The sequence below is a fragment of the Amblyomma americanum genome, chromosome 5 (assembly GCF_052857255.1).
Source record: "Amblyomma americanum isolate KBUSLIRL-KWMA chromosome 5, ASM5285725v1, whole genome shotgun sequence".
Classification (NCBI taxonomy): Eukaryota; Metazoa; Arthropoda; class Arachnida; order Ixodida; family Ixodidae; genus Amblyomma; species Amblyomma americanum.
Window position 1 is genome coordinate 8,093,247 of NC_135501.1, and position 21,587 is coordinate 8,114,833.

The 21,587-nt window shown below is 42.8% G+C and overlaps 1 protein-coding gene across 13 annotated transcripts in view; it reads left to right on the forward strand.

The window, feature by feature from the left end:
- The window catches only part of LOC144132266 (glutaminyl-peptide cyclotransferase-like), a 237,140-nt gene that overhangs the window by 63,396 nt on the left and 152,157 nt on the right, over nucleotides 1-21,587 (forward strand). The window lies entirely within an intron of this gene.

A 21,587-nucleotide genomic window follows, 5' to 3' on the forward strand; every position in this document is an offset into this window, starting at 1 on the left:
GCGTGCAAGGTTACTACAACATTATAGAACAACATAGAATCGATTCCACCTCGATGCGACCAATCGAGATAAGTCTGGTCCTGTTTTGCATTGCAAACAAAGCAATAATGCGGCATGCCGGCAGCTTTGAAGAACGAACGAACAAACACTACAAAGATTCGTGGCATTACTCCCCTCTCATAGAAGCATCGGCCCGATGCTTTAAAACATAAGGTGACTAGCGTCAGGTTTTGACTAGCATAGTGAAGCTTTTCGCTTCAAAACCCCAAGTGAGTGCATGCCTAAACACCCTTGATACCTAGACAAAAGGAGAGAGGAAGATAAAAAAACCTGACGGTGAAACTAAAAATTCAAAGAACGAAAATGGAAACGCCCGAACCATGTATTACCAGCAAAAACTTGCTAATCAAAAGGGATGAGACGTGGAACCAACATGTGGTGGTGCCCTACGTGCACAAGTTAGCCCACAACATGAAAAAGGTCGCGAGCAGGCATGATGTGCCGCTTGTTTTTTCAGCCCCAGAAAAGCTCAGAAGCCTTTGCTCTTGTATTGAAACAGAACGAAAAGAAGAGAGAGGGCGTGGCACCAAACATGACCAATCGTTCATGAAGTGTGCAGAAGGTGTTGTCTATGAAATTCCCCTCTCATGCGGCCGCTCCTATATAGGGCAAACTGGGCACTGCGTTAACGAGCGAATCAGGGAACACGAAAGAAACGTTGAGCAAGATAAAGAAGGCCCAAATATGCCTAAGCATATAAGGTCCTGCCCGTCACGCACTTGTGAGCCATGTTTTTCCGGTGCGCGAATTCTATCAAAAAGCAAAGATACAAAAGCCAGGGAATTAACAGAAGCTTTTTCATCGCAAAGAAAGGAAGCATGTGCATCAGCAACACATCCATATCTTTGTATAAAGCTGAGAACAACTTTTTCACTCGTTCTCTATCATATCAACTTTGAAGATGATAGTATTCCTTGCGTGTAAGATGGTATGTATACGTCCGTGTTGCCTTCAAATAAGTCAGTTGTGAGTGGCGCTCCATCCCATTTTTCTGCCTTGTGTCTGTTTTCACGCCTGTAACCAAAGATGTACAGTTACCAACTTGCCCAGCAAGACGTTCTTTTAAGCTGAATGGTATTGTGTAGAGCTCAATGTTGCTAGTTGGAACCAGTTTTGCAGCCTCCCACCCCGGCCAGCGGTGGAATGTGGCCCCAGTGACAGTCACAAGAACTAACAGCGCTGCAGTCGAGTCTTGCTTCTTGCTGAGCGCTGTCGTCTGCTACTCCCTTAAGCAAACACAGGAACAAGAGGCGGAATAACCATGCTTGCGGGGCACTTTCTTTTCTAGTTTTTTCGTTTAGTTCACCTCGATTCGAAATTGAAGAGAAGTGTTTAAATTGTGAGTATTTGCCCTCAGCTCTGGCTGTCAGTCTAATGCCCGTTTTCATTGCTTGTTATTCAGGGTTGAAGACTTATTCTTTGGCCTGTTTGAAACAGGTGAAAAAATCTGCGGCGTTCGTACATGAGTGCGTAAAAGTAATTTTATTAAGAATTGCCTATATATAATGTGGAACTGTTGAGATCAACTGCGAAACGATAGCACGGAGGACCCAATTGCACCCTAGTGCTAATTGGTTCCTGTATACTGCCTGGTAATGCGCGCTGTGACCACCATGAAAATCTCAGATGTAAAGAGTTTCAGTTCATCTAAGTGGAACATGTGTATGAGAGAACTGTCATTGTAGTGGTTTTAAAAATGTGCGCTCATTGTATGCACACGGCACGACTAGCTCTTCATGCAATTCTTACAAAACTGCACGAGTTCTGCTTCTATGCAGAACATCCACCGGATTAGCCTGATGTAATGATACCAAATTTGTCACAAAAGCTCCCAGGGTAACGAGCCCTTGACTGGAGTCTAATGCTATTAGTACACACATGTTGCCGAGGTAACTTCAGTAATTTGTTTGCGCAAACAATTGGGCAGTAGTGAAGTTCCTCACTTCCATTCCAAAAATCAGCTGGTGCCAGAGATTGAGTCTACTGTAGAACGTTGCCTGCCTGACTGTAGCTTTCGCCTGCTTACTCTGAGACCCATTCCCACCAAGTTGTATCTACTTCTTCCATGCTAACTTTGCAATCCTTCCATCACAAGACAAAAGCTATTCTGATATCTCCAGTTTTTTTAAATGCATGAAATGAACTATAATAATATTTATTAAAATTCGTCATGCAGAACTGAATCGAAAATTTACGCTACATAATTGTGTTCTTTGTCGTCTGACCTAGGCATGAGATATCGATTTCAGTACATTCAAAAGGTGAAGGAAGGATACTGTTGTTACTGCTCGAAATCAGAACAAGTTGTCGCCGTCGCCAGCTCCTAGCCGCAGTACATTCTTTACAATGCTTTTGCTTTAATAATCGTTATTTAATCGTCCATTTCCATTGCTACAAAGTGTCAATCCCGGAAGTAGCAATTTCACGAACTAAAACTGGTACATCAACAATTATAAACATCCAGATTTGCCTTCTTCGTGCCAGGTGCCAGGTCTCAGTGGTTTGTGAATGAAAATGAACTTATGAGTGCAGATATGGGCAGTTGTTAGGTGCCAAGCATGGAAATGCTTTATTAAGCACTCATATACAAAATTAAATGTTCATATATGAAGGTACAGACTGTGGCTTTCTGAGTGAACATGTATTTGGTAGCCTCATCGAAAAAGCCCGCTAGCAGTACGCATTAGGAAGTACACGTGCGGACTGGAATTCGTTTTTAGCGCAGAAAAACACCACAAGAAAAAATGAACTTGACAGAACATAGCACTCTTTCCTGTCAAATTCGTTCCTTCTTGTGGTGTCTTTCTGCACTAAAAACAAATTCCAGTAATGCACCAACTAGAGTGCAAAAACGTTCTCACACGTGTGGAAAAATGTAAATGGAGCACGCTATTGCCTTTTTTTTGTTATTTTTAGCTCAGTGTACTGCTGGCGAGTTGTCTGTGTCGGTGCTGTTTACCTGCTTACCATCTTCTCACTTGACTGTTCCACTGTAATCTTGGCGACTTTTGGCAACATACCCCCCTACTGTAATGCCCTCTGGGCGCGGTGTAGGACCATGAATAAATAAAAATGAATAAACATCCTTCGCAAGTTGCCTAAGTGCAATTGCCAGCTATGGTGTATGCATGATAATATAAAGTGACCAGATGTCCCGATTTACGCGGGACATGTCCCGCTTTTGAGGGCGTGGTCCCACTGTCCCGCAGCATGCTTGCGGGACGGCATTTTGTCCCGCTTTCACTACACTAGCTACACCGGCTCTGCCTAGCTCCACCAACCCAGCCCGATTGTAGAAGAAACAAGCCATAGCCAGGCACATAACTTTAAACTTCAGTCACTTCCGTCTTGAAGAGAACGCTTTATTTGGCGAAGCCTGTAACATTTCACGTTATCCCAGCTGAAAAAGTCCATTGGTTCCAATCGTTATTCTATCTGGTATTAAGTAGAACCAATTGGAGTTACTGGGTTCTAATTGGCAGCAGCTTGTCCAACTGGTCTTGCCAATTGACATTAACTGGAACCACTTGGAGTTAATGGGTTCTAATTGGCAGCAGCTTGTCCTGCTGGTTTTGCCAACTGATGTTAACTGGAACCAGTTGGAGTCAAGTGGCTACAGCTTGTCCAACTGGATAAATCCAATTGGTTCATGAGATTAGTTGGACATTCCAATGGATTGCATAGGTTTCAGGTGGTGTATATAGTGCTCGTTATTTATTTATTTATTTATTTATTTATTTATTTGTGAATACTGCAGGCCCTTCTCGGGCCCGTGCAGGAGTGGACAAAAGGCACAAAAAAATTACAATGGCGGATCGAACAAGGTAGACAGGCATATGCACAAATAAATACACAGTACAATTTCATCATCACAGAAGCGTCACCGTGAGAATGTTGGATCAAGGTGATTAACATGTTGTAAGAACGATTCAACTGTGCTGCAGTTCACAACAGTGGATGGTAGTTTATTCCAGTAATGGATAGCTGAAGGGAACAAGGAATATTTGTGAACATTAATGTGGCTTATGGGTTGACGAAGTGCTTTCATATTGTTAGTCCTTGAGGAGTGGTAGAATGGTTCCTGAAGGTATGTTTCTTTTTTTACGTTGAAGTGTCCGTGATAAAGTAGGTACAAGAACTTCAGTCTTGATACTTCTCTACGCTGAGCTAGGCTGTGTAGATCTGCTTTCTTTAGTAGGTTAGAGATGCTGGAGTGCCTGGAATAGTTCCGAGTATACAAAGCGTACTGCAAGGTTCTGAATTCGTTCTAATCTGCCTAATAAATATTTCTGGTGGGGACTCCAAATAATAGCGTACTCTAAGGACGGTCTCACGAGGGTTTTGTATGCATTAAGTTTTACAGCAGGAGGAGCATTGCATAATCTTCTTTTGAGGAAATACAACTTTCCCTTGGCCTTCTTGCATATGCTACTTACATGTTGTTCCCAGCTCAGATGGCTTGATAGCGTCACCCCTAGGTATTTTACAGAATTGGTTTTTACGACTAGGACAATATTTAAAGTGTATGAAAAATGAAAAATTATTGACATGCAACAGTGAACTTAAGAGGTTTCTGTTAAAAAGATATTAGCAGCTTTACCTGCTGAATTGTTTTTATCATTTCCACCACCTCCACGGGCATGAGTAAATGAAATAATTGCGCTAAACGGACAAGCGTCGCTGGCTCCAGGAGCAAAACTGTGTTCTGTGGATATGTATTGAGCTTATGTTCCTTGTGTGTGATGCTTTTGTGGTGGTTTGTTCGGCTTCACTTTTCTAACAGTGTGCAATTCTCATAATTTAAATTTCCCTGCAAAATGTCGGCACAAGGCAGATTGTTCCCTAATGGTCCTGGGAGAAAATCTAATTAGTTCCTGTTGGAACCAATTGATTTTTGACACCACTGAAATTAATTGGAACCAGTTGGAACCATATTTGAAAAATTACAGCGCGGAAAACGGGGACTTCAAGGGTAGAAAACACCTGTGTTTTCTACCCTTGAAGTCCCCGTTTTCCGCGCTGTAATTTTTCAAATATGTATCACCAACTCGCCCGCCTTGCTATCGTATTGCAGTTGGAACCAATTTTAAACGCATCCAATTGGTGTCTGAAATTCCAATACGTCCTAATTGGAAAAATTCCAAGTGGAACCGGTGGACTTTTTCATCTGGGATGTCACGACTGAAAAACTAGAGGAATGGAAGAGCCAGAAGAAGCCGGTCGGGAAACGATGGGTGGGTGTTCTTCAGCACTTTGAGACGAGTGATATGCTTTGCGACAACATGAAAGCAATTAATGAGTACTGCATATGCTTGCCACTAACAAATGTACTAGTGGAGAGGGTGTTTTCTTTGATGAACAAACTGTGGTCTGCAGACCACAGTTTGTTCATCAAAGAAGACACCCTCTCCACTAGTACATTTGTTCGAACAGTACCGCAGCTTTAAGTGACGACACTTAAAGCGATGCTAATGCTCAAAGTAAATGCATGCATGACATGTGAACAGTACCACAGTGTGAGGTGCACAACACATCTGCAGAGGATTTTTGCACGCGGTGCGTCGACAGTGGTGCGTCGGACAGGGGAGCGCTGCGCATGCCAGCCCAGCGTTGCGTGTGTGCACGTGCAAATGGTGTGTGCGAGGCGACGGCAACAGGGAGCGTGGCGAGCACGAGGAGCAGACAGCTGACGTGTCAGAAAACTGAGGTGTGAAGGGAGACAACGCAGTGGAGGTTGTGTCATTTAAGCGTGGAGGTGGCAGCCATCGGACTTTGCATCCGTGCTGCCGTGACCTCCCTTGGATCACCGACGTAAGCCTCCTGCGTTCTTTGCAAGTGTAGAGGTGGCAGCCGATGGACTGAGGGTCCATGCTGCCGAAAGGCACTCTTTGATAGCCTGCTTGAAGCCTCCGGCGTTTCGGGATGCCGTCGACGAGACCTGGCTACGGTTTTTCCTGCTGCTGCCGAGTTCTTTGGGCTTTTGACATGATAGCAGAGGGGTCTCCCTGTGTTCCTCTCCACTCCTACTACCACCTGGCTCCCTTCCGCCGCTTCCTTCGATGCATCCCCAGTGATGTGTCGCACTACATTGACCTGTGTCCACCCTGTCTGCAAGGCATCCCCACTTCACCTGGGACTCTCAGTATCTGGTGAACTCTTTCCTTTTATTCTCTAGTGTTGTAGGCGTGTTGAGTGTGTGTTTTTCTAGTTTTCGTGTCCGTTTCTTATTGGCCCCTTTTCCTTTAATATATAAATACGGCTTCGTTTTGTTTGATCTGTTTGTTCTCTTGTCCTCTTATTCGAATCTGCACGCGATAGCGTTTTCCTTCGGAAAGTCGGGGACACACAACCAATTCGCGACAATTGGCGTCCGCGCGACAGGACGAAACCATGTTTTTGTCTTCTTTTTCGTGGGTCCGTAAAAAGAAATGGTGGCAGCACTAAGGGATTTGGTCAAGTTGTGTGAACGCATGGGGGTTGAAAGACGTCGAGCTGCACACGTGGGTAGCTGCCAAGCAAGAGAAGGAACGCACAGCACGTGCAGCTGAACGCCAGGCTCAACGCGAGCATGAAAAAGTACTAGCAGAAGCCGAATGCAAGCGCGCCAAGGCGCAAGCAGAGGCTGAAGAGCGTAAAGCACAAGCTTAATAACAGAAAAAAAGGAGCACTCCTCTCAGAAAAGAAGAGTGCTCCTCTTTTTCTGTTATGTTCCCTCCTTGCCAGACGGGATTCCGTCAAACGCTCGACTAAAGCACAAGCTGAACGCGAGCATGCCAAGGCGCAAGCAGAAGCCGAACGCGAGCATGCAAAATCGCTAGCAGAGGCTGAAGAGCGTAGATTGCAGCTCCAATTAAGGCTCGCAGAAGCTGGTGTGGGTAATCGTGAACCCGCACTGGGGCCCTCAGCAGCGGTTAGCCCACAAAAATTGATGCCACCTTTCGACGATTGCAGGGATGACTTAGATGCATACGTCAAACGTTCCGAGCTTATCGCAGAAGGGCACAGCTGGCCCAAGGAAAAATTTGCTACAGCACTCAGTGTGTCTTTGACTGGGGAAGCTCTCCGTGTGTTCGGTCGACGGTCCCCAGCAGATTCAACAGATTATGATAAGGCAAAACTAGCCTTGCTCCACCATTTTTTGTTTACGGCAGAAGGTTATCGTGAAAGGTTTCATCAAAGTAAGCCGCTTGATAAAGAAACAGGTAAGCAATACGCATTACGTTTGCTCAGTCTTTTCGATCGATGGGTCGAGATGTTGGGAACGGCCACAACAAACAACGATTTACGAGACTTCGTGGTGGCTGAACAGTTCATGAGGAACTGTCATAGTCGGGCTGAGGCAGCAGACAACTTTCTTGAGGCCCAGTGGCAAAGAAGCTTGTCTTCGTTCAAAGAATCGTTCGAGGTGGACATTCCAAGAGAAGGATGTACCATCGAGTAGACAGTCAGGAAAGTGCCTCATTTGTAACCGACCGGGATATAAGGCTGCCGACTGTCGCTCTAAGCCCAAACTGCTTTATTGCTTTATTGTGTTTATTGTTGGAAAACAGGGCACGATGAAAGTTCCTGCTCAAGGAAGCACGAAAACCAAAAGCAATCGTCTTGTTGTGTTCAGCCAGAGAGTGTTGCGCCTGAAACTGCGTCCACAACATCAGATAGGCTTATAATTTATTTTTATTTTATTTATTTATCAATACTGCAATCCCCTCTGGGGATTTTAGCAGGGTGGGATACAATAAATACATAATGAAAACAATAACACAGACAAAGCATATAATACAAATTAGATCCATGGAGCGTATAAACAGTTAAAGACAACACATTTCTAAACAATACCTGAAACAAATGCCGATAGTGATGATTTTGAAATTTGATCATTCGTTAGTAGATTCCATTCAGTTACTGTTCGGGGAAAGAAAGAATACTTAAAACAGTTATTATGGGTGCTAAAGGCGGTTATTGTGCGACTGTGTCTCTGCCTTGTAGAATACCCAGATGAAAAACTAATTATTCCCGTGAGGTCGGTCTTATAATGACCGTTAATAAGTTGAAAGAGGAATTTTAGTCGTGATACACGGTTTCTTTGCGTTAATGGTGGCAGGTTTGCTTTCATTAGTAGTTCGGTTACTGATGTACGTCCAAAGCTATTATATATGAAGCGAACTGCTTTTCTTTGCACCATTTCCATCTTGGTGATGTTAGTCTTGGTGAAAGGGTACCAAATTACACATGCATAGTCTAGTATCGGCAGAATTACACTTTTGTATGCGAGCAGACGGACAGAAGGGGTGGAAAGTCTCAAAGCCCTCCTCAAGAAGAATAATTTGCGGTTAGCATTAGCTACTACATATTCAAGGTGCTTAGTCCAAGTGAGATCATTAGTGATCCAGAGTCCTAGATACTTGTAGTGTGTTACTTCGGAGAGAAATATGTCGTTAGTAGCATATGGATATTTAAGTTTGTGCTTCTTGCGTGTAATGGTCATAAAAACAGTTTTTTGAAAATTGACATTTGCCAAGCTTTGCACCAGGCAACAACTTGTCCTAAGGCATTATTCAGCAGTTCCTGGTCAGCGGCATTCTCTATTTCCGAGTACAATACACAGTCGTCAGCATAAAGTCTAACCTTAACGGGAATACCATGCAGTACATCATTAATAAACAAAAGAAACAAAAGAGGCCCAAGCACCGAGCCCTGCGGGATGCCAGAGCCAACTGAAAGTCGTTCTGAATGGTGGTCATTAAAAACAACAAATTGTTCTCTGTTCTCAAGATAAGCCGCAAGCCAATTAATTAGTTGAGAATTTTTCAGTATTGCGCCTGATTTGTGAAGTAACTTTTTATGAGACACCTTGTCGAAAGCCTTTGAAATATCCATAAAAACAGCGTCTATTTGTTTCCCATTGTTAATTGCTTTAGCAAAGTCATGCACTGTTAGAACCAATTGGGTATTTGTAGAGTAGCCTTTTCGGAAACCATGTTGATGCTTCGTAAGTATATTATATTTCTCCAAGAACTCTGAGATATGATTATGAATTATGTGTTCCAAAAGTTTACATACCGTAGATGTTAAAGAAATTGGGCGGTAATTTTGAATGCACTGTTTTTTTCCTGCCTTATGTAGTGGCTTCACTGTGGCAGTCCTCCAGTCGCTCGGCACTTGTCCCTCGCACAATGATCTCGTGAACAGAACGTGCAGGTATTTTGAGGTCCATTCTGCATACAGTTTTAAAAATGTGTTTGGAATGTTGTCCGGACCGCAAGACTTTTTAATGTCCAGATTTAAAAGCATGTTTAGTATTCCTGTTTCACTTATTTTAACATCGGGTATAGGTGACGTGGGTAATTCGAAAGACGGCATTACGCCATTATCTTTAGTAAAGACGGACTTAAAATGTTTATTAAATGCATTTGCTATTTCCTTGCCATCGCACACATCTTTACCATCAACATGAAACACATCACATTCCTTGGAAGTCGGAGAAATAGAACGCCAAAACTTTTCTGGAGCTGTAGTTATAAAACTGGGCAGTGATTCACCATAGTAGCGTTGTTTATCGGCATATACTTTATTTTTAAGGCGGGAGGAAATTTCGTCAATCTTGTTTTTGACCGCCTGTGCAGCATGGATTTTCAATCTTTTCTTAAGACGCTTCAATTGCCTTTGGAGTCGTAACGTCTCACGGGAGATCCAGGGGTTCCTGCCGTTTTTCTTTTTAGTTATCAGCGGGACAAAACGGTCAATGCACTCTTTTACTAATTTTTTAAACCTGCACCAAAGCGAATGCACATCATCTGTGCTATCTGAAAAGGCATCGAATTTAAGCGAAAGTATGTCAATGATTGATACATCATCGGCTCGAGAAAAGTTTGGGTAAGATGGATATTTAGGCTTGCTATACAAGACGGCATCAGCAATGGTGAGTAGGACAGCTTCGTGGTCTGAAATTCCAGGTACTATTTCGTAATTTGTATTTGCGCCTATTGATCCGCTGACAAAAAATAGGTCAAGGACTGACTGAGAACTGCCCTGAATTCTTGTGCTTTGTTCCACAATTTGCAATAAATCAAAGGAAAAAGCAATGTCCAACATTGCTTCACATAAAGCGTCATGTTTTTCAAGTGAGAACGTCGACCAGTCTATATTAGGTAAATTAAAATCACCTGACAATATAATACGATCACCAAGTTTGACATTCGTGTACAAATATTGTTTGAGATCGTCTAGAATGGAAACGGTAGAACTAGGGGGCCTATACATTGCTGCAATAACATATCTAACATTTCCATAGTATGCTTTACAAAAAATACACTCTACATTGGGTATATCAGACATTGGGAAAATTCGCAAGGTTGATTTAAAGAGTATGCTAACGCCTCCACCTCTACCATCACGGTCTCTTCTGTACGAACTGTAGCCAGTGGGTACAAACTCACTGTAAAATACTGTGTCGTTAAGCCAAGTCTCAGTCAAAACCGCAATTTCTGGATCGTGCAAAAGCAGAAGAGCCTCCAACTCAACAGTCTTGTTTAGAACACTCCTACAATTAACATTTAATATTTTCAGGGTCCGAGGTTTATTGGTGAGAAGTCAGTTTGATTTCTTTTTAAGCCTGAAGCGAGAACCTTTCGCTTCGTCCCAACCAAATAGGACGTTATCAACACTTAGTTTATCGAATAATAACTTTTGCTTTGGCTCCTTCGTCTCTCTCTTCGTTACAGCTTTTCCATAACTATTTACGTATTTCTCGAACTCGTTTTGAATAATCCTCAGCTATTGATATGCCGGAGTCTTTGAGCTTGTGACATGATTGTAATATGGACATTTTTTCACGGAAATCGAGCAGTTTTAAAATGACAGGTCGCACCTTACTTGCTTCCTTTTTACCCATTCTATGGCATCTTTCGACGCCACTTACCGTTAAACCCAGCTTTTCCTGAAAAACGCCGTTTGTTACTTTCTCTTCCAGTTCATGGTTAGACTCTGTGCTGTCCTCCTCTATACCGTAAATGATAAGGTTATTTCTTCTACCTCTGTTTTCTAAGTCATCCATCTGGTTTCTAACTAAAGTAAGCTGCCCCTGAAGTTCTGATATGGTAGATTCCATATCTTTCACCTTCGTGGCTAAGACATTTAGGCCGGATAACTGTCTCTCAATACCGTCAATCCGCTCAGTTAAAGAGGAAAGCTTGTCTTCTGTCTTGTTTTGTGATGCCTGTAGGCCCTCCATTGTTGAAGTAATCTTACCCTGGCCTGCTAATAACTCCGATAGCATCTCTTTTTCAGTTGGACCAGGATTTGCTTCAATATCGCCACAAGACAACAGATCTTTCGATAATGTAATAACACAAGACAGAAAGCACTCAACGCTCAGTGGGCAGGGCAGCAGCACTAAAAAACGATCGTCACTTCGATAACAATGTTCATATTTGAGATTACCAACCTGAAGTGCAAAGCAAAAGGGATTGCTTAGCATGTTGCCGTATCTGCTGCTGACATGCCCACTGGCGAAGAAAAGCTCCGGTGGTGGATTTATAGTCGATGGATGAGCCACGTGACATGACGTCCCCGATGTCGTCAAAGGTGTGGAAGCTGATAGCCAAGGTTGGTCTGGTTCAGTGATGACTCCGTCGGAAAGCAGTACTGCTGATACGGCATCGAATCCTTGAACATGGTTCGCACGTGTCGCTTGATACCACTCACGCGGCGCTAGCAGGGCTCCGAGAAAGACCTGAAGTGCAAAGCAAAAGGGATTGCTTAGCATGTTGCCGTGTCTGCTGCTGACATGCCCACTGAGGATAAGGTGGTGGTCGGACTTACCCGGAAAAAGCCTGCAGACGCCCAACACATCCCTGTACTAGAGGGCGAGCTCCAAGGCCTACTCGTACGTGTTTTACGGGACATGGGGAGTAATACGGTGGTTGTGCGGAGAGCCCTAGTTCCCGACTTAGCTCTCACCGGCTCGACATCTACGGTGTTCCTCTTTGACGGCAGTAGTCTGTTAGTTCCCGAGGCAGAAGTCTATATCGCTTCCCCTTATTGCACTGGCATAGCCCTGGTAAAGTGCATAGAGACACCATTGTACGATGTCATAATTGGAAATATACCGGAGGCCCGTGAGCCGTCAAATGCAGACATTAATTCTAAGAAATCGGAGGGCGTTGCTAAATTATGTCCTGGCATAGTCAATGACGAGATCGCCAGTGAAAATAGTGAGGGCGAGGTCCCAAAAATGGTGTTGGCTGGAAAGGAAGTTTCTGGATGAAGGACGGAAAGTACTCCTTTAAGCGTTGGTTCCATGAGGTTCACCAAGGAAATGCTAGAAGCAGAGCAAAGAGATGATGAGTCATTGAAGGCGTGTTAGGTGAAAGTAGGAAAGGTGTTTCATGGCAAGCACGGCACTTCGCACTCGTATTTTGTTGAAAAGGGCTTACTATACCGCCTCTATCATCTCGCCTCTGGCAGAGAGGTTCGACAGGTAGTACTTCCCAAGTGTTGCTGATCACAAGTGTTAAGGCTTGCCCACGATAGCCCGTTGGCAGGGCATCAGGGCATTAAGAAGACTACAGATCGAGTTCTGGAAGAATTCTGCTGGCCGGGAGCGCAGGAGGAGATCAAGAGGTATGCCAGGTTGTGCAACACTTGCCAAAGGACGTGCCCGAAAGGCAAAGTAGGGAAAGCTCCTTTGGGACGCATGTTTCTTATCGGCACTCCCTTGGATTGGGTTGCTGTCGATATTGTTGGTCCGTTGTCGCCCACATAGGTGAAAGGGAATAGATATATTCTCACTCTCGTCGATTTTGCCATGCGGTATTCCGACGCCGTGGCTCTGCCAAAGATAGATTCAGAAACCGTGGCAGAAGGTTTGGGGATGTTTTCATGAATAAGTTTTCCGAGAGAGATCCTTTGTGAGCAGGGCTCCTGTTTCACTTCTGAAATGATGAAAGAGCTCAATGATCTCTTGGCAGGGAAGATCTCAGCACGACCTCTTACCATCCAATGTACAATGGGATGGTGGAGAAATTTAATGGCACACTCAAGCAGATGCTGTAGAAGCTCAGTCAGGAGCAGCCCAAAACTCGGGGTCCTTATATACAGAGAGGTACCGCAGGCGAGTCTGGGGTTTTCTCCGTTTGAGCTGATATTTGGACGACATGTGCGAGGACCGCTCACAGGGCTTGGAGCGCTTTGGACTAGAGAAGAGCTGGGAGAAGACACGAAGACGACCTATGGTTACGTTCTTGATCTAACGTCTCGAGCAATCTGTGAGAGCGGCACATCAAAATCTGTTGCGTGCCCAACAGTCTCAAAAGAAATACTATGACAGGAACAGCAAGAAGCGGCAGTTGAGGGTTAGAGATCGTGCCTTCATTCTTTTGCCGAGTAGCCACAATAAACTCCTGATGCAGTGGAAAGGTCCATTCGTGGTTGTTGGCAAAAAGAATGACCTGGATTACTGGATCGACCTGGGCCACACTAAAAAGCTATTCCACATCAATATGCTCAAACAGTACGAAGAGCATGCATCCCAAGAAACGGTGCAGGCGTCATCTTTCATCCTAATCGAAGAAGGTAATACCCCTGTCACACGGGACTTCTTCTCGGCCTTTGCCGTAAAGTTGTCTTATTGCACTAAATGAGGAAAACCGAAAAGGAGCAGCGACGCTGCTACACGGCAAATCCAAAGGAGCTAGAACGCGGCCTCCGTGAATGCCAAAAGTCACCGCTGTGTGTGAAGCGGCGCTAGTAACATTATGAAATTAAAGCAGACGATAGCACTTCAGCTAAGAGTGCATTCGTTTATGTTGGAAAAAGTAGCTATCACAATAATAAACGAGCGTTCTGACGGTGAGAAATGGATATTTTGAAACAAAGTTTCTTTTTTTTTTTCATCGTTCTCGGTCCGACCATGGTAGGTGCACTTTTCCGTATGGGATGGGTGTCTTTCGAGAGCAGAGAGGCTAGCAGTAAGATAGCATTTGAGGAACGATTAAGAAGGATGGAGGAAAAGCGGTGGGCTAGGAAAGTTTTCAGATACCTGTATATAAAGAATGTTGACACGAAATGGAGAAAGCGAACTAGAAAATTGACAAGCAAATATCTGGACAGCAGTAAGGGGGCAAATCAGCAATTATCGGTTAAGAAAAAGGTTAAAGGAACAGAGAGAGCTTTGTGGAAAACAGGGATGCTGACGAAATCGGCACTGGAAACATACCAGACCTTTAAACAGGAAATTGTCAAAGAAAATATCTATGATAATTGTAGGGGAAGTTCTTTGTTGTTTGAGGCCAGGACTGGAGTTTTGCGGACTAAGACGTATAGAGTCAGGTACCAGGAGATAGACACTTTGTGCATTGCGTGCGGAGAGGAGGAGGAAACGGCTGAACACTTGATACTTTTCTGTAAAGGGCTTCACCCTACAGTGGAAGGCAGCGGGGCTGACTTACCCAAGGCATTGGGGTTTAGGGATAGTGACGGGAAAGTGGATTTTAAGAGGTTAGAAGTAACCAAGCGAAGGTTATCTGATTGGTGGCTAAAAGCAAGACAGGAGTAAAATTTCACAAGACATGGCTAGGTGGCTTGAGCCATCGCCTGATGTAAAGGGTTCAGCCGTATCCATCCATCCATCCATCCTCCTCGTTGTGTCCGAGAAGCGTGCTTTGTTGCTTGTGTCTTTGTGCACACAAGCAAACTCAAAACACGCACACAACAAAGAGCAAACGAAGAAAAAACAGCAAAGCGAGATGCGCAAGCACGTGTGTGTCGATGCGGCTGCTGAAAAGCGTTCAAGTCCTTTCTTAGCAGTGTGGATGTCTTTAGTCATAGCCTCCTCTACGGTTAAGTGCACTGTAACGCAAAATTACCCATTGAATAAGATAAATTAGATATTTTTTACGGTTTCAAAACTAAAAATTGCGTCAATTTTTTATTCTTTGAGCTCGCTAGCTGGCGCTGCCGTCTGGGTTGCTCCTTTAAGCAACTTTAAGGCCGCTGACGGCCGCCTTTATTGCTACGGAACTTTATCGCAAAGTTCTCGACCCTTTTGTCGTGCAGATGCGCTTCACGCGCCTTTAAGGCAAAGGACCTTAATTTCTAAGGCCTTACAAGTGCCCGTGTGACAGGGGTATAACTCAGAAGAACAGCTGCCTACCTTTAGCACGGACCACGGTAAAGGAATTGAAGCCGTGCAGATCTCCACCAAGCTCGATGAAGAAAAACAGCAGTAGATTCGGAGCTTACTTGACACGTATACAAACATCTTTTCTCAGATTCCCGAGAAGACTAATCTAGTGGAGTGTCAACTCAGGCTCTCGACTTCTGAAGTCCTGAATACCCCACAGTACCTGTTGCCTTTTGCCATGAGGGACATGGTCGAAAAGGAGATAGACGAGATGATTAAATTAGGGGTCATTGAACATTCAGTCTCCATACAATTCCCCCCTCTTTCTGATTAAAAAGAAAGACAACATCTATCGGACTTGCATCGACTTTCAACGCATCAATGATACTGAGACTGGGGAGCTCTACAATCATCATCATCATCATTGATTAACCCTTAAGGGTCCCGTAGGGACATTACATAAGGGGGGGGGGGGGATACATAGTGTCCGACGGTCATACATATGAAAAGGCAAACAAAATTGAGAAAACTAGGCAAAGTAAAAGAGAAATTAATATAGTCAATCAAAGAAAATGTGAAGAAGAAGCACACAGAAATATACACTACAATAATAGAACGTTTTCAACAAAGTGTTTGGTCGATTTACAGTGCATCGTAGCTGACACCGGATATAGGGAAGTTTTATTATTCTTGGAAATGTTCGACGAGTAGCTGCCTAAAGTTGGAAGGATTAGTCTCAACAACAATGTTTTTGGGTAGGCTATTCCAGAATTCAATCGCACAAGGAAATAACGATTTGTTGAATGCATTGGTGGAGCCGTGCAAGCGTTGTATGCTAGAGGAATTAAATAAGCGGTGAGATGATCGCACCGGAGTGCACAGTAGGTTTTCCCGAAGTGCTGGAAAGTTAAAGTACAGTTTGTGGAAGAGGCAGAGAATTGAAATTTTTCGGCGAAGCGCAATCATTTCAGACCGAGAGATAATTTCATGACAGTAACACTGAGCCGAGGTTTGTACTGCGAGGTGATGAAACGTGCTGCCCGGTTTTGGATGGCCTCTAGTGAGTCAATCAGGTAGGCCTGGTGAGGGTTCCATATTGTTGAGCCGTATTCTAGTTTGCTGCGAATATATGTTACATGTGCTAGTTCTCTGATGGCTGGGGGAGACCGGGCAAGTGATCTCCTAATGAATCCAAGTGTCCTGGAAGCATCATCATCATCATCATCATCATCAGCCTTACTACACCCACTGCAGGGCAAAGGCCTCTCCCATGCCTCTCCAATTAACCCTATCCTTTGCCAGCTGCATCCACCCTTTGCCTGCAAACTTCTTAATCTCATCCGCCCATGATAGACTGGATCTATCTATCTATCTATCTATCTATCTATCTATCTATCTATCTATCTATCTATCTATCTATCTATCTATCTATCTATCTATCTATCTATCTATCTATCTATCTATCTATCTATCTGTCTGTCTGTCTGTCTGTCTGTCTATCTATCTATCTATCTATCTATCTATCTATCTATCTATCTATCTATCTATCTATCTATCTATCTATCTATCTATCTATCTATCTATCTATCTATCTATCTATCTATCTATCTATCTATCTATCTATCTATCTATCTATCTATCTATCTATCTATCTATCTATCTATCTATCTATCTATCTATCTATCTATCTATCTATCTATCTATCTATCTATCTATCTATCTATCTATCTATCTATCTATCTATCTATCTATCTATCTATCTATCTATCTATCTATCTATCTATCTATCTATCTATCTATCTATCTATCTATCTATCTATCTATCTATCTATCTATCTATCTATCTATCTATCTATCTATCTATCTATCTATCTATCTATCTATCTATCTATCTATCTATCTATCTATCTATCTATCTATCTATCTATCTATCTATCTATCTATCTATCTATCTATCTATCTATCTATCTATCTATCTATCTATCTATCTATCTATCTATCTATCTATCTATCTATCTATCTATCTATCTATCTATCTATCTATCTATCTATCTATCTATCTATCTATCTATCTATCTATCTATCTATCTATCTATCTATCTATCTATCTATCTATCTATCTATCTATCTATCTATCTATCTATCTATCTATCTATCTATCTATCTATCTATCTATCTATCTATCTATCTATCTATCTATCTATCTATCTATCTATCTATCTATCTATCTATCTATCTATCTATCTATCTATCTATCTATCTATCTATCTATCTATCTATCTATCTATCTATCTATCTATCTATCTATCTATCTATCTATCTATCTATCTATCTATCTATCTATCTATCTATCTATCTATCTATCTATCTATCTATCTATCTATCTATCTATCTATCTATCTATCTATCTATCTATCTATCTATCTATCTATCTATCTATCTATCTATCTATCTATCTATCTATCTATCTATCTATCTATCTATCTATCTATCTATCTATCTATCTATCTATCTATCTATCTATCTATCTATCTATCTATCTATCTATCTATCTATCTATCTATCTATCTATCTATCTATCTATCTATCTATCTATCTATCTATCTATCTATCTATCTATCTATCTATCTATCTATCTATCTATCTATCTATCTATCTATCTATCTATCTATCTATCTATCTATCTATCTATCTATCTATCTATCTATCTATCTATCTATCTATCTATCTATCTATCTATCTATCTATCTATCTATCTATCTATCTATCTATCTATCTATCTATCTATCTATCTATCTATCTATCTATCTATCTATCTATCTATCTATCTATCTATCTAATCTAATCTAATCTAATCTAAATGCCGAGGTACCTGTATGAATTAGTTTGAGACAAGGCTATGGAGTTCAAGGTGTACGGAAAATAGAGATTGGAGTGTTTGCGTGAAATGTGCATGAATTTGCATTTTGAAACATTGAGCTGCATTAGCCAGTCGGAGCACAACTTTTGGATTCTGCTGAGATCATCCTGTATTATTGTCTAATCACTGCTGTTGCTGATGCGGCGATAGATGACACAATTGTCAGCGAAAAGACGGGCAGTTGATGAGATACCAGAAGGTAGGTCATTGATAAATATTAAAAACAGTATTGGAGCAAGCACCAATCCCTGGGGGACCCCGGAGATTACTCTCGTAGTTTCGGATGTATGACCGGCGATGACTGTGAACTGTTGGCGGTTAGTTAAGAAGCAGGGGATCCAGGATAAAGTAAAGCGGTCGAGTGACAGACAGGAGAGTTTGGACATCAGGTGTTGGTGGGGGACGCGATCGAAGGCTTTGGCAAAATCTAAGTAGATGATATCGGTTTGGAAAGAGGAATCAAAATTTAAGTGAAGATCAGTAGTGAGCTCGCAGAGTTGTGTTTCGCACGAAAAGCCTGCCGTGAAGCCATGCTGATTGTGAAAGAAAAAGGAATTCTGATCGAGGTGAAGTGCAATATGTGAGTATAGTATATGCTCGAAGAGTTTACACGAGATACATGTCAACGAAATCGGTCGATAATCCGAGGGGTCGGTGCAACCTCCAGCTTTGAAAATTATCACAACTCTGCTTATTTTCCAGTCCTCCGGAAGTTGGCTAGTTTCGAGAGATTGAGCGAAAATCAGTGGTAGGATTTGGCTTGTTACATATTTTGTTCCTTTGATAATCTTGGCGGGGATGTTGTATGGTCCAGGGGAAGTGGATGGTTTCCGACTGTCAATGAGATTTGAAATTCCCTCCGATGTGATGACAATAGGTGGCATAGTTGCATAATTAAGGTTAGGCAGGGCAAATCTGTTGCTTTCTGTGAGTTCATGGGTGGAAACGGAGGTGAAATACGTGTTCATTACGTCGGAGCACTCAAGATCCGTAACATCAGAGCCATCACGCGCCTTCAAAGAAATATTGTAGGAACGGTTTTTAGTAGGCATGAGTAGGTTCCAAAATTTTTTGGGTTCACTCTATTATGTCCATGAGGTCGTGACAGTAAAATTTTCTTTTTGAAGATCGTAATAGCTGTGTGTTCGCGTAGGCAATCGATATATTTTTGCCACCTCACAGCGCATCCTTATTTTTTGGCAATGCGGAAAAAGCGTTTCTTCTTTCGGGACAATTTCCTCAGCGCATTTTAGTACCACGGTTTACTTGTGTCCCCTCGGATACAGATGAGCGGTACATAAGCTTCTACAAGAGATAAAAGTTTTTCTTTCAAAAGACACCAGTTTTCATTCACTGATTTTGTGTCTGTAAATTTCAAAAGCGCGAAAGAAATCCTCGAGATGGGCGTTGATGTTCGTGAAGTCAGCCTTTGAATAATCTCGGATCTATTTAATAGACGGCTAGGGTTTCAATGGAAAGGTTGAAAGATGTGAGGCAGTGATCACTTAATCCACTAGTACACGAAAGCAATTTGATCAACTCGGTTAGAAACGAGGACTAGGTCGAGAATGTTTAAACCTCGCGTTGGGACACACACTGCTTGAGAAAGGTTCAAGGTAAGGACTTGTTCTAAAAAGTGTTTGGATTGCCTAGAAGATGCAGTCAGGTTTTCCCAATCGATGTCAGGAAAATTCAAGTCCCCACACACTGTGAGATTGGCGTGAGGGAATCGAGACTGCAAGTCCTCAAGTATAGTGTGAAGGTCATTAACAAACAAGGAATCGGTATCAGCCAAGATTCAGTGAATAATGCGACGTCTGTGCTCTGGTCATCAAGAAGGGCTTCAACCGTTTCTTTTTTGGCATGTAACTTGAATATTTGTTAGCAAAACCGAGGTTTTATGATAGCCTGAAATAAGGTGTGGGCACTTGGAAGGACTGGAAAGATGAGATTGCGGATCCCGCGGTACTTGCAGTAGTCGCTATGGTTTCAGCTCGACTACGGAATCCGTATCTGCATGATAGACGAAATGCTTTTTGCCAATGAGTAGCTTATCAAAACGAATCTTGACCGATGCTTTGCTTTGCTTACCGTAAGAGAAAAGTTTCTTTCTAGCTAATCAAACCTTAGCTGAATTATCTTCGCAAACAGAAAATGCTGTTTCCTTAATCTTCCGCCCGGCAAGCAATATTCTCGATTTGTCTTTGAAGTGTGCTAGCTTGACATGATTGGACGGTTTTTGCCTGTCCCCGAAGCGACCCAAATGGTGCGCACGTTCGATCTGATGGCTACCAATTGAAATTTCGAGCTTTTCGGAGCAAAAGGAAACAACATGAGCTTCGGACTGTTCCCAAGTTTCACCGAGTTCATCTGCGATGCCGAAGAATAAAAGATTCGAGCGCGTGAACGATTCTCGGCATCGTCATACTTATCCGTCAACAATTTAACGTCGGATGAAAGCTTAGTGAAGTCAGAAGTTTTTAGGGACCGATGCTTTGCTTTGCTTACCGTAAGAGAAAAGTTTCTTTCTAGCTAATCAAACCTTAGCTGAATTATCTTCGCAAACAGAAAATGCTGTTTCCTTAATCTTCCGCCCGGCAAGCAATATTCTCGATTTGTCTTTGAAGTGTGCTAGCTTGACAATGATTGGACGGTTTTTGCCTGTCCCCGAAGCGACCCAAATGGTGCGCACGTTCGATCTGATGGCTACCAATTGAAATTTCGAGCTTTTCGGAGCAAAAGGAAACAACATGAGCTTCGGACTGTTCCCAAGTTTCACCGAGTTCATCTGCGATGCCGAAGAATAAAAGATTCGAGCGCGTGAACGATTCTCGGCATCGTCATACTTATCCGTCAACAATTTAACGTCGGATGAAAGCTTAGTGAAGTCAGAAGTTTTTAGGAGCAGCGCCACTTTCAGAGTTGACTGCTACAATTTTTTCAAGGATTTCAACGCGCGATGAAAGTCGACATACGGAGTCCTCAATGCTAGTTTGTGCAGATCTAATTATGGCAAGCTCTGACAGAATGGTGTTCTGGCTCAATTCAATGCGTAGTACTGCTTGAGAGATTGATTCTAAACACGGAGGGATGTTGTTCTCGGCAGGATCTGGATTTAGTTCAACATCTCCGGACAAAGCAAGCAAAAGGCAAGTAAGATGAGCATTGATACAATAGAAACCAGCAATACATAAAGTTTTTCGACAAGAATCAATGGTGTCTTTGGGGCATGACACTGCCAGCAAGAAACGGTCACTATAACGGAGACATTTGGCACCAGGTAAGTAACTAACCTGTACAAGAAGAAAAGGTGCCTGCATGACCGGTTGGTTTGTGGCGCCGTGCCCCAAGTGTCTCCAGCAGGGCAGCGGCTTATGTAGTCGGGCAGTTTGGGCAGTGGTAGTGGTATAGGGTTGCCACGTGACGGTCCCGTTCATCGCCAGGAATCGCGGATGCAGGTGAAGCTTGTCCTTGGGGCTGTTTGCA